Below are 14,201 nucleotides of genomic sequence, written 5' to 3'. Positions count from 1 at the left end.
CCATTTTTCTCTTTATCCATTTTGCGTTAACCACTCAACTTCCTTCTTTCATCTTACCATATCCACCTTCATTTTACTCATCTCCTATATTCTTTTTTATTATAATTTAACATTTAATCATTTCATTTTCTCATTCAAACTAGGAAACTCCCACTAATAGAATATCCCTTTTAAATTCTCTCTTCCTTTTCTAAAATTTCTTCCTTTTACTAATTTTACCTCATTTCATTTAGTCCACAAACTCTCTAGTCAAAACCCTCAAGTCTACGAACAATATCAACACATACAATTCTGTATACTCCTCACCAGCACACAGTTCAACCATTTTATTTCCTTTTTTAATACGCAACCATTTTCCATTTTTAACCATCTCACACAAAATATTTATTATTATTTTATTTCTCAAATTATTTCACAACTCATAGATACGTGTGTGTGATCTTCGAATATTAATTTCTTCCCTTCGCCATATTCCCGGACCACACACGAACAGTGAGCGACACATGTAAATACATCCGATGAGATCGTAATAAACCAAACAGCGTTGTTCGTTTATCTGATGTTGGAAGCAGGAAATGAATGGAAGATTACATGTGTACAAAAGGACATGTTGTTGTTCTTGTTATCGCTGAGTTGAAAAAAAATTCCTGAACTCATGCCAGCCACGATTCATACATGTATAGAATAGAATTTCTCGACTAAACTAATTACAACACGACACGTCTTGTTGCAATTACACACGTATTAAATACACATAAATACCGTGAGAGACATGTATATATTAGGGGGACAAGTGATTATTGCAATATTACATTACATGCCAAACACTTCACACCCTACCAAATTCATCTTTCTTTCCAATCCTTTTAATCTTTCTTAACTCTTCTTAAATTAGGGTGGGAATGTGGAGTTTAGCCAGCATGACAAGGTTGAAAATATTTGCACTGTTATTATAGTTTAATAGTTTCTTTGCATGGACATCATTGTGTTGTCTCTCCTATAAAAACAACTTGTATTTTATTTTGTTAATTCTTACTTGTAATACAATTCAAATCTATATTTGTTTCTTCTACGTACACGGTTCCCAAATGTTAATATATAATTTGATCAATATGTAATTTTATATTAAGTGAGTTTAATCACCTACAAGTGTCCTTTTGTTAGCAAACTTCCTATCAGTGTCTAGTTATGTTCTATTCAAATCATGCATAAAAAAAATAAGCTAGTAAAACATGTACCTTTCAACTCACACAAAATAAATATGCAAATACAAATTATAAATAAAATCACTTCTAGTCTCCCTTTGTATAAAACTAAGTTTCTTTTCTTTAAAAATAATTAATGTATTGTGTATGTAGTGTTTTTTTTCTAAATATTTATTTATATATAAAAAAGGACATGAAATACTTGTTCCACTGTCTGTCTGAATATTTTTTTTTTATGATAAACAAGATAAAAACTGCATGAAAACATCTTTATTGAACTTTTAAGGCTTGCACAGGTTACTTTTGCCACACGTTATTTCTTGTTTCTCTTGACTTCGGATTTATGCGAAACTCGTTTAAGTATAAAGTTTTATTTCGCTTTCATAAAGTCTGTTATTAGATTAGGATAAACAATATAAACTTTGACTGATATAAAAATATATAAAATACATGAAATGATTAAAAAATATCTATTAAATAAATATAAGTACAAGTGGAATCATTTATATTACAAGATGGAGGAAATGTGTACACATAAAATATCTTCTTATTTCCACCTCGTATCATATGTAATGTCATAAATATTTTTTTAATGTTTAATATTTTCATACTTTGGTTTACATGTAGCTCTTTATTTTAATGTGAAAATATCATAACATTTAGAAGACTTGTTATCTCATCTATTAGTTTATGTGTACATTCTTTTTTAACTTAAGGTAAGAGTAAAAAGAAGGAATTTCAAAATAGATAATAGAACCAAACAATAAGAAAAACTTGATATCATTATTTTTTTTTAATATTGTTAGAAAATGTAAAAAAAGGTAAGTAATTAATGTGATCTGGTGTGAGAGAAAAGTAAAAAACAGTAACAGTTGAGTTGAGGGATGTGAAAACATGAGCACAGTATTTGAATTTTGGGTTATTTTTAACCGCTAGTTGGCCGACCAATCTGACAGAACAAAACGACAGTGATGGAAAAACAAAGCTTCGTTTGGGACAACATGGATATTTTTTGAATTTTAACTTCCAAAAAATTAGGTGGTTAATGTTAAATGAATATTAATTTTTGTTATTTAATTTAAATGAAAAAAAAATAAAAGATTTTGAAAAAGAAAAAGAAGAATTGTGGGAAGAAAAGAGAGCATGCTGCCAGAATACGATACAAGACACAGTAAAAGAAAGTGAAGGTAAAGGCATGTCACGTGGAGACACAGACTAGAGAGAGTAGAGATGGGACCCACCTCCATTGGAACAGCACCACAGAACAGAAGTGTATTGTATTTGTATGGTCCAAACCAACAAGGAGAGGAATATTCCTTCATTTCGTGTCTCAAAAACACTTTCAAATATCAAAATGTCAAAAGAGTATAGCTGCATCCACTACAAAATTTTCCAACCTCCTTAACTTTTTACCTTTCAATCCCTGATTTCTTCTATTTTACAATTTCTTTCCATGACAAAAATTACATCAGAAATAAAACTTATGTAAGTCCGAAGATAGATATTATTGTTTTACTACGGTGAAGTTGCAGAGAATATCACATGCTAAAAACACTGTTGTTCTTAGTGAATTGAAGAATGTGGGACCTCTTCATTTTTCACATATTCTCTCTATTTCTATCCATCACACATATATCATACAGTTTTTAGATCTTAGTAAATTTTTCACTTCCATTATCTTTTGAAATAAAATATAATTGGATTAAGATTTTTAAATTATGATTCACCAGTTGACTTCTCGTCTAACTACTTCTCCTAGTAATATATAATTACTTTTATACCATCCATAAAAACAAGTCTATATTTTTCATAGATAATTATATCATTTTCTTTCTTGAAACATAACAATATTATACAATTAAATAGTATCTTTAAACTGGGAATAGTTATTTCGGTGAGGATAATTTTGGTTTAATGATACTTAATTATTTTATCGTCAAGTTCTGGAACTAAAATCATGTTCATGAATTCATATAATATACATGAATAGTGTAAAATTGATTAATTTAAAGATTAATTGAAATAATATCTTCATTTTTCAATACAAAACTAAATTAAATATATTTCTCAAAACATATAACACTTTTATTATTTGAGAAAAAAAAAAGTACATGAATCACACATGTAAAATAATTACTATAGTTTTGAGTGAAAGTGTTTTTTCTATCTTATATCAGTTGTTATTGTATTAGATACAATTATAACAATTTTATCACTAAAATAAAAATAGTGTGTAACGTCATGCATTCAACGTTCAACTACTTAATAGTCAATAGTAAAAATGATTAATTATATTTTTGTAAATAAATGCTATTATTAAATATTGTTTAGAATTGTAATTCGACGTAAAAAGATATAAAATATCGAATGATCCAGCGTTAGACGTCAAAAGGTTAGTAAGCTCAAAAAAAATTTGAGCGGAAAATTGAAAATTCATTCACTTTATCTTAGCACGCGAGACCCTATTATCTGTTCAAACTTTTTTCGAACGAAGCTTGACAACCATATGTAATCTTTATTTCATTTGATATAAATGCATGTTAATTAACTACGTTAGGTATGATTTTCGTTTGTTTTGACCGATTATTTTTTGTGTTCTTGTCCTTTATAAGTGCATTCGACTTTCTCTCTCACTTGTGGCAACCCTTTATTCCGATGAATCAAAGTTAGCTTTTGTTTTTATTTTCGTTTTGAAGAACTTATTTGTTGAACTTGTTTATTGTTTTTTTTTGTTGAATTTGTTTGGTGTTGTTGTTTGATTGAATTTTTTTTGTTATTTGATTGAACTTATTTGTTATTTGCCAATGTTGTTTGTTGTTGATATTATATTATACGTTCATAGTTCATGTTTTACAAAATACCAAAAACTAAGATTTGTTGTTTTTCTGCTTTTCAGGTCATGCAAAGTTGTAAAAAAGGGTGACAATTAATTATAAAAAAAATTGATTAACATTATATATCGATAGAATTCGACGTTAAATTTAACGTCGAAATTAAAAAAGTCGACATTGTACGCTGTTTTTGTATTAATATATGAAAAAGTAAAACATCAAAAAATTTCAAGAATTCATAATTTTTAGTATGTACCATAGTTTGTATATATTACCACAAATTCTCACACAAGATAATTCATAATCATCTACATTATTCATTTCAAAAACACAATATATTACATTAAACTCATAATTCAATGCTACAAAATTTTTGAATATATCTCATATGAGACGTCAAGATAATTTTTTTCACATGTCTTATTAAAAAAAGGTATTAGATATATTCTACAAAAACTAATATTTAACCTATTAGAAACAATATTAAGAATGACCTCAACTTTTTGGTACGAGAATCAATTTTGTACACATGATATAACATTTTTTAATTTATATAAATCTCCCTATCACATTTTCAATAATTTAATACATTTCATGAGTATTTTATTACATGTGTTCAATAACACTAATTTATGAACCTTGATGTAGTTTCTCACTTCCTAATATCTCAATGTACATGATTTAAACTATCAACATAGACAGGATGTGTCATTTGATGAGTTCTAATATTGAACACGCCAAAACAAAACACAAACAACACTATACATATTATCTCGTGTACTACCATTTCTCATTGAAGCTTATCGTCATATATACTTACATCATACCATCAAAATAAATATACAACATAAAACTTAATCATTATCACGTCAACACATAAATTTAAAAACTTAGATTTGAAAATGGTGAAATATTGTTTGAGTAAGACATCCTTTTTTTTTAACAACTTTCCTTTAACGAAGAAAATTAATATTAACTTTATTTTACCCCAACTATGAATTGACTCGAAATATTTGAAAATGAGTACCCAAAACATTAATATCAAAGAAATTGCAAAATGCCTTTTGCCATTTTTTATCACTCTCCTTCGCTTTTATATGTTGGTGATTTTTTTTTTCTAGAAGTAAGTCATCGCGATTATTATTTATGTAAAAAAGTAAACAGTAGACCAAAAATTAACTATGACATTAAATGTAAACACGAAATATTAGTAACTAATTATTATATCATATCATACATTTAAAAAAAAAACACATCTCTATAATACCAACTATTCGATTTACCATTATTCATGTGATGAGAGAGAGAGATTATGACGTTAATCATGGTTGATTACTTAGGATATCTATCATGTCAAGTCATGATTAGTATAATAATTCTAAAGTCTTGAACATGGGTCTCATAATTATGAGTTAAGATAAATTTTTATTATCTTAAGACCACCTTAAAGTGAGAAATGTATGAAAATGAGTGAATTAGTTGGTGCTTAGTAGGTTTATAATCCCTTGAAGTCGAAGTTTAGGATAAGGGTAGGAGTTGTGTTTGTCTGTGAGTATGTTGCAATTGGTTGGTCTGGCTGAGTTTGACATTAACTTTATTTAATCAAAATAAGAAGTTACCTAATATATGTTAGTTACAACGTGAGTAAATAACATGTTATATTATATTATTTAATTTAGTGTATATGTAAATGTTGATAAATAATAATAAATTAAAGTAGAAATTGTTAAAAATGGATTTTATATCTAATTCAACTCTACAAAATCAGCTTTTAAAATAAGATTTACACTTCACTTATATATTATAAATCGACCTTATCTCTAGTTGATATAGACATCCAAAACATTACCATTTGCAATTGTGGATGACGTGACTTACCTAAGACAGAAAGATGCACGTGTTTAAACTTGTGGACTGAAAGAGAAGATAGAAAAAGAAAATTAGAGAAATGAAATGTGTGAGAAAGGAAGAAGAAAGAAAGAGGAGCAGAGGCATTTTTAGAGCAACGAATTAAAAGCAGATACGTACAATTTTGGGAATTTCAAGTCACGCACTCTTTATTACTTAGCTCCAACATTGTTATCACTCTTCTTTCTTTCTTTCTTCTTTTCCCATCCTCTTCACAACTTTCTATTTTTTCACTCACTATTCTAATTCCATTTCCACACTATATATTATTTCACTTAATGCACTTTTTCTTTTCTTTTAATCCAAATAACACTACTCTCACTTATGTTTTTTCTTAAATCATAATAAATATAAATAATAGGGAATTCCAACATGTCCTGTCTATTCATGTCTCACTATATTTTTTTTTGGAAATAATTTGTATGGTAGATGTGATACGATCAGCTTCTATTATATTTTAATATACATTTTTTAATTAATTTATTTAATATTTTTGGATTTGAATTAGATCTTATGATATTATCCAATTATGTTACTTGTATGATATGATATTTTGTTAACTTTTGATGGGTTGAAGCTTTCATAATAGTAATGATTGAAAATTGAAAAATATTAAATAAAATAATTATTAGAAAGTGAATTTTTAGTCAAACTTAATTTCATAAAATTTATTGTTTATATCAATCCTAATTTTCTTTTCCTTCTAATCACACTTTACTTCAATCACCAACTTTTATGTGCATACTCGAATCGCGTCTATATTAATTAAATCATTGTGAAGGAATGATAATTGACATATATACGAATTTAAATCTCTGATTAAAACATCAATAATTATGATATTGTTGAATAATAATTAGTTAATCACATATTTAATAATGATATATTGACTTTAATTTTGGATTGTTAGTATATAAAAAAAAAAGAATATGCAGTACAGATATTTCTTATTTCACTATTAATATTAGGTTTTTTGTAAATTGTGATATAAAAGTTGTGAGAAGTTAGAGAAAAGTTCCTTATGTACTCGAAATCTTATACAAATATCGATATTGAATACACTTTGACTTTAATTTAAAACATGGTTTTAGAACATATTTATTCATATTTTTTTTTCTACTAATTAAACCATTTTTTAATTATAAAAACAACATAAATATATATCATTAGCAGTATAAATTTTAGATTTTTCTCCAATTGTAAGTATGACATAACGGAGTTTTAGTTTTATAGAATAATAATTAATCTTTTAGCAAATGCTCCTATTATTTTATATAATATTTTTGAAGTTGATTGACTTCATAAAGAAGAAGTAGACATTGCATTAAATAGGTTGACGTATTTACCCTCGGAATGGGTCAACATTTATAAGTTCCTAGGAACGGTTGCAAATATAGAAATTTAAATGTATAAAGTTTTTTATTTAACTTTTTTTTAATTCTTTTGGAAACGCGTTTTCTGCAGCATCGAAACCAATGATGAAACATTAATACGAAGGATTTTGAATATATATGAGAAGTTTTTCATTACGCTAAAATAAAATAAAAGTTAAAATTTTTTAATAAGCATAGGGATAATTTGTTTAGAATTAATTAAAAAAAAAAAGAAAAGAAAAGAAAGGTAGGTAGGTGTGGATAGAAGAAAAGTGGTTGTCTCATATTTGGATTACACCTAATCTAAGATGTGGGCCCATTTAGGTTATGCCTCCTCTCTCCTTGGCAATGCCAAATTCAAGCATCCCCTAACTTCCACCCTTTGACCCCTAACCCACAGACCAAACTTTCCACTAATTAATTCCATTTTCATTCTAATCCCTCTTTAATCTCTCTCCAAATTAATTAATTCATTCATTCATTATTTATTACCTTCACATCGCCTACTTTCCTACGTACCCATTATTCTTTTTATTACTCATCTCATCAAAACTAAAATATAATACATAATAAAGGTTAAATATATGTTTTTATTTCTTAAAAAAATAAAATTTATTTTTGTCTAAAATTTTTTACTATTAAATTTTAAAAAGTTAACAAATTATTTTTAAAATTTGAAAACCAAATTATATTAAAGTTGAAAAATAAACTGAATTTATATTTTCGGAGAATAAAAGAAACAAGTAATAAATGTTGTTCGAAAAGTTAGTATGAAGTAAGGTTATTTCTAAAATTTTGCAATAACTTAGCTAGTATTAGATTTTATAAATAAAATGAAATTTCCAAAATTAAAAATATGAAATTAAAGAATCTAAAGAGTTAATTTAATTTAACTTAAAAAGAAGAGAGTAAATGCAGTTATTTTGGGAGAAGTGATGCGTGGCGATTGAATCACGCAGGTTGCGTGAGGATGGGTGGGTAGAGATGGAGCAGCGTTACGTCATCATCCACTACGCTGTTTCCCCCTTTCTCTCACCTACTACATATTTTTTTTCTTTGTATTTATTATTAAGACAATTATATTTTGACAACGACAACTTTTTTTACAATGAGATACGTATCATTGTTTTATTGGTTTATTTGAATTTATGTTTAAAAATATTTAAAACGGATTAATCATAAACTGCCAGTATGCGTTGTCAAAAGGTTGTTAAAAAAATATTGTTAAAAGAAATTTTTCGTTATTGTTAACATTAAAATACTCGCTTCATTGTTTTTTTTTTTAAATCTCATGTTCTTTGTTTTCTAAATGTGTAAGAATTATACTTTTTCTGTTATGTTATGTGTTTATTATTTATTATGTAACTGATAAATATATTTATTTATTTATTTATTGGAAATATCAAATATTACATGTTTTGAATTAAATTAACTTATTCTTATATTATATGTATGTTTATTGACTATCATAACTGCTTCACAAATAAACGATATTGTAAAACAACACTTAGATTACCGACTAATTTTATATGTATAAATTCTTCCAAAGGCTTAAAAATAATTTCTTTTGATTGTATAATGTATAACCATTTTTTAATTGTGTAATATTTTAATTTATAGATAATATTTCATATATTCTATATTAGTATTTTCAATTAACATAGATAAATTATATGATTTAGAAATCAAATGCTTTTTATATTTACTAAAGGATAAATTTGTGTAATTTGATTAAAAATTATATCCACTTCATATAATATTATAGATAATAATAACATTTTTTTTAAAAATTATCTATTTGAATTTTTTCTATAGTAAAAAAATAGTTATTTAGGTGAAATCGATATTACTTTGGTGAAACATAGCATGAATAAGCAACACGCCTCACTATCTAAAATTAATTTGTTGTCAAAAATAACATATCACACCAACCACTAATGACACACATTAATATAGCTACCATATATTAATTTGACTCCATTTTCCTTTACTACACAAAAGAAAAACTTAACGATATTGATAAATGAGTTTCATTTAATTAATAGTTTCATTAGGTTTGAATTTGGATCGAAATTTAAGTGAGTGTGATTTCTCAAATGAGTTTTTAATCCATAGAAAAAGGTTGATGAGATGATAAGAAAGAAACAATAAGTAGAATCCAATAATGTAAGAACATGCAGCATGGTTTATTTTATTTAAGGTACAAAGATGCACGAGGGTTTTTGTCTATGTTTTTATTTTGTGAAATTTAAGATTGTGAGAATATAAAATAGAAGAAGTTTTGAAGCAATATCACACTATCTTCTGTCGCACACTCGATAAAAAAAAATAATTTAATTATCATTATTTATCTTAATATTTTAATAATGAAACATTATATACGAGAGAGGCACAAGAGCCAAACATTGTTTATAGTTAGTGACATGATTATTGGTCACCATGTTCATTAATTATCTTTCTGAAACTCTACTTTTCAACTTTCTCTTTCTTTTTTATATATGTTATACCATTCTTATCTCTTTCTATGTGATGCCCACAACACATTTTTTTTTTTTTACTTTTAAATTTTTAAATAAGAATATCCACATGATCAACCCAAGATGACCACACGTGATGAAATGTTAAAAAATAAAAGTGGAGAAATATAAAACACAAACATTAATCACCCTGCATTGAACTCTTTCTTCAAATATTTATTTAAATGAAATTAATATATTGATAGAAATCTTATACCAAATAGAAATAAGACAAATGTGTAGTATAAATGAGGACAACTCTATCTTATATATTATTGAATTAAGTTTTATTTTTTCAAAATAATTTTATTACTATTATTTATGAGTCTATTATAAAAATATTTATTATTTGTTGAATGTATATATTATATAATTGTTATTGAATCATATATAAATATTTAGTTTTACTTTTAAAAAGTATATATAAATTAAGAAAAGTAATGTCCCTCTTTTTAACAGCATGCTTGATTAGGACCCGTAAATAAAGATATAAGAAAGACTAAGATGATTATGCTAATTGTATAGTGTTTATTTTTTAATTATACAAAAGAAGTAATTATGAGATGTTGATGAGATGAAGATAAGAGTGATGATAATATAATATTATTTAAAAAGTGGAGTCTAGAATGTGTAGGTATAGCTGCTATGCTACTTTTTCTTCTTCTTTCTTAATGCATATATACATCTATTGAAATAAAGAAGGCTATCATTTGGAATGTACAGTTTACGAGTTCATGAATTATATGACCATGTTTCTTTTTATGGTTAAATATGTTTTTAGTCCTTATATTTTTGGAGTGATTTTGATTTTAGTCTTTCTTTCAAACTAAGGTACAATTTAGTTCTTCAATTTTAGAAAACTCTGGTTTTAGTCATTTATCAAATTTTTGTAACTTTATTTGTTGTTTCAAACACGTTTCATGGTAGCATTTGAATTGTTTACACTGTTTGACACATTTTTGCTTCAATGCTAACTGAGAAACGCGTTTGAAACAGCAAATAAAGTTAAAAAAATTTGGTAAAAAAGACTAAAACCAGAGTTTTCTAAAGTTGAAGGACTAAATTGTACCTTAATTTGAAAGAGGGACTAAAACCAAAATCGTCCCAAAATATAGGGATTAAAAACATATTTAACCCTTCTTTTTATTTTGGTAATGATAAAGAAGCATGTCTCATTGTACATATTTTGACTTCTAATTACTATAATTTGAGTTTATGGACTTAATAATACTATATATCAAATGATCTTTAGGAAGTATTCAATCAATCTTTGTCATACTCGTATTTTATTTATCATTATTTTTATATAAATCTTTATTTATATAAACTGATAGGTAGAAATGTAATCTTGGTGGAGAGTTGAAGATAATATTTGAATTTGAATAATTATGAAAAAAAAAATAGTTAAAACGTGGGTACCTAAAAAATAGATTGTGACTGTACAGGAAGAAATGTAATATCACATTGTGACCACGCATACACACTTGGTGTCACATTTTTCACGTGTTTTGAATTACTCTGCATATGTGAACTGCACCACAAATCTTCTTATTAATATATGTTGAAAAGTTCAAAAGTTCAAAAGCTGATCAATGTTTTCTAATTATATACACGCTACCAAGGAAAATATGGGTTTCGGTTTTTTACTCTCTATTCCAAGAAAAATACACAAAAAAAAATAAAATAAAAGACCAAATTCCATAACATAAGATAGAGAAGTCATTAGTTTTTTTAGAACAATATTTTAACAATTTTTTGAAAATAGATTAATAGATTAAGTGTTCCTATTTGATTGATTTATATATTTAAAATGGATTCGTCATAAACTATCACATTATTATAAAAAAAAAGTTATTAAAATTTATTTTTTCTTTAATTTTTATCTAAATAAGAAAAAAATGATAAATCTCAAATCACATAATACCAATAAATATACATAACAATTTTTTTCCATGAGGAGAACGTGTTTAATTAGTTGTGTCTCACAATCTATTGAATGGTTGACAATTTTTTATATTTGATATACTCTTGAAGGATATTTCCTCTTCTTGAAAGTGTCCATTATGTTATCTATCAACAAAGGATCCATAAGAAATTTTTTTGGGATAAACGAATGATAAAGATGAATTAATTAGGTGCAAAGCCTTATTAGCATAAAAAACTCATTGTTGAATACACTTAATATAATGTGTGTGTGTGTCTATATATAATTAGTATTTCAAAGTATTGATATTATTTATTGGTTGCATTATAACTAACTATTGTATATGTCTAGATAATTGACAAACATTTATGAGGTTTTTAAAGAGAAAATTTAATACATGAATATGTTATTGATTTTTTTTTTCTGGAAATTTAATTAGATTTATACATTTCAAAAATTTAATTAGATCCTTGATTTTTTTTTTTATAATTTTATTAATTGAATCTTATATGTTAGTTTAGAGTAACTTGAAACGGCTAGAAATTAAAATAACATTTTATGACATTTTCAACTCAAGATATCCAATTACAAAAATTATAGAAATCAATAATTTAATTATATAGCTTGTTTTCAAAAGCCTAAATAAATTCTTTTCTATAAATTACAGAACTACTGATATGCTAAACCTTTTAAAAGGCATGACCATATAACATTAAATCTTGATGATTAATATATATTCTACAATAACATATTTAAAAAAGACACACACTTAATTTTCTTGGATTTATAATAGTATGGTTTCATCTCAATTCTTTTCCTGTTAATAAATTTAGGCAAAATGTATATTTAGGTGCTTTCCGGTATAAATTATTTATAGTAATTTTTGGAAAAAAGAAAATAAAAAATAGAAAGTAACTTTTTATAAGTTAAAGTTAATTTATACTAGTTAAAAAAATATTTTTTAGAGAAGGTACCTAAACGATAAAGTTTCTGCATATTAATATATACATAAACTAATTTTATCTCATAAAAAAAATTATTTATATTTTTTTATTCTCACAACTGTATGTATAAAAAAATTAATGAAAACATGGCCTAACTTAATAATTAATCCAAAAGGAAAGATTAGTCTTAAAGGTGTTAATCAAAGTTGAATACACAATGCATTGTTATATTGTTTTTCCACGTTATCTTATGTCATGGTGGTTTTATAACGTGGAATGAGAAGGATTTCTTCATAATTGCTCACTTAATTATTCATCACTTGGAAGAATGATAAAATTATAGGTTTGCTAGTTGTAAGTACTAAACATGGCTAAATTTTGTTTTCATTGTTGCAGAGAAATTAAAATTGCATTTTTAATAATTGTTTAGGGTATAATTTCAGGAAATGAAACTTGAAAATAATTAAGTGATTAGAAAGAGAGTAAGATGAAGTTATCAATTTCCTATAGTTAGTTAGACAATTACTCTCCTCTGGATAGTGTTACATTCAATCAAGTTCATATGATAGTTTTTTTTTTTTTTTTCATTCCATAGTAAATAGTTAAGAATATGATAACCAAATATACTTAATTCGTCATTTGAGTTGAAAATTAAAAATATTTAATAAAACTTAAAAGTCAAACAAGGTATTTAATATAGGTATTTTATAAGGAAGATATATCAAATAAAGATAACTATTTACGTGGAACTATGTATTTATTCATGCATATGCACACATAAAGTCACATCATCCATTTGAGAATTCGTCAGGAAAACTACAGTGTTATTCGATTAAATGAAGAATTCTAAGAAAACATTGTAAGAATAGTTGTGAGAAAAAGGTTGAAATATAATTTAAAAGCAACTTATGGTATATTTGAAAAGAAGAAAGTGTTTGAATGTTATAGTCTGAAAATAGATTTAAAAAAGAGAGTAATTTTTGAAGTTAAGGTTGGTTTGATGTAATTGATAGTTGATATTTTTGAAGAAGGGTGAAGCAGGTCACATCAGATTTATATTGTATCCATTTGTGTGGGCATCTATCACCTAAATTCTTAATATAGGTTGGGAGGAAACAAAACTGAGAAAGGAATTTCAAGTTAAAGTGGATAGGCATACCATGAGCTCTTTGCTTTGTAAAGATTCATACTCAAACCATATATATAAAAAATTGTTTTTTTTTTTTTTGAAGAACTTAATTTTCTCTCTACTTATTAATTACCATTGGGGAATTTTCTCTATTGGGCTTTCCTTTTTGAATTACTTATTTGGACTTTTTCATTTTCAAGTACTCATAAACAGTGTTGCATAATGTACTCCGATGATAAAAAAAAAAAGGGTTTTTCAAAGTTGAACAAGTAATATGGAAAAAACATTTGTATGGAAGAAACATTTACCGGAAGTACGCGTGGTGCTGTTTGGAAGAAACATGTAAAACGCTGGTCACATGAACCTCTCAA

This window comes from Vigna radiata, chromosome 7 (genome assembly GCF_000741045.1).
Source record: "Vigna radiata var. radiata cultivar VC1973A chromosome 7, Vradiata_ver6, whole genome shotgun sequence".
In the NCBI taxonomy this organism is placed as follows: domain Eukaryota; kingdom Viridiplantae; phylum Streptophyta; class Magnoliopsida; order Fabales; family Fabaceae; genus Vigna; species Vigna radiata.
This window is presented reverse-complemented; position numbering follows the sequence as displayed.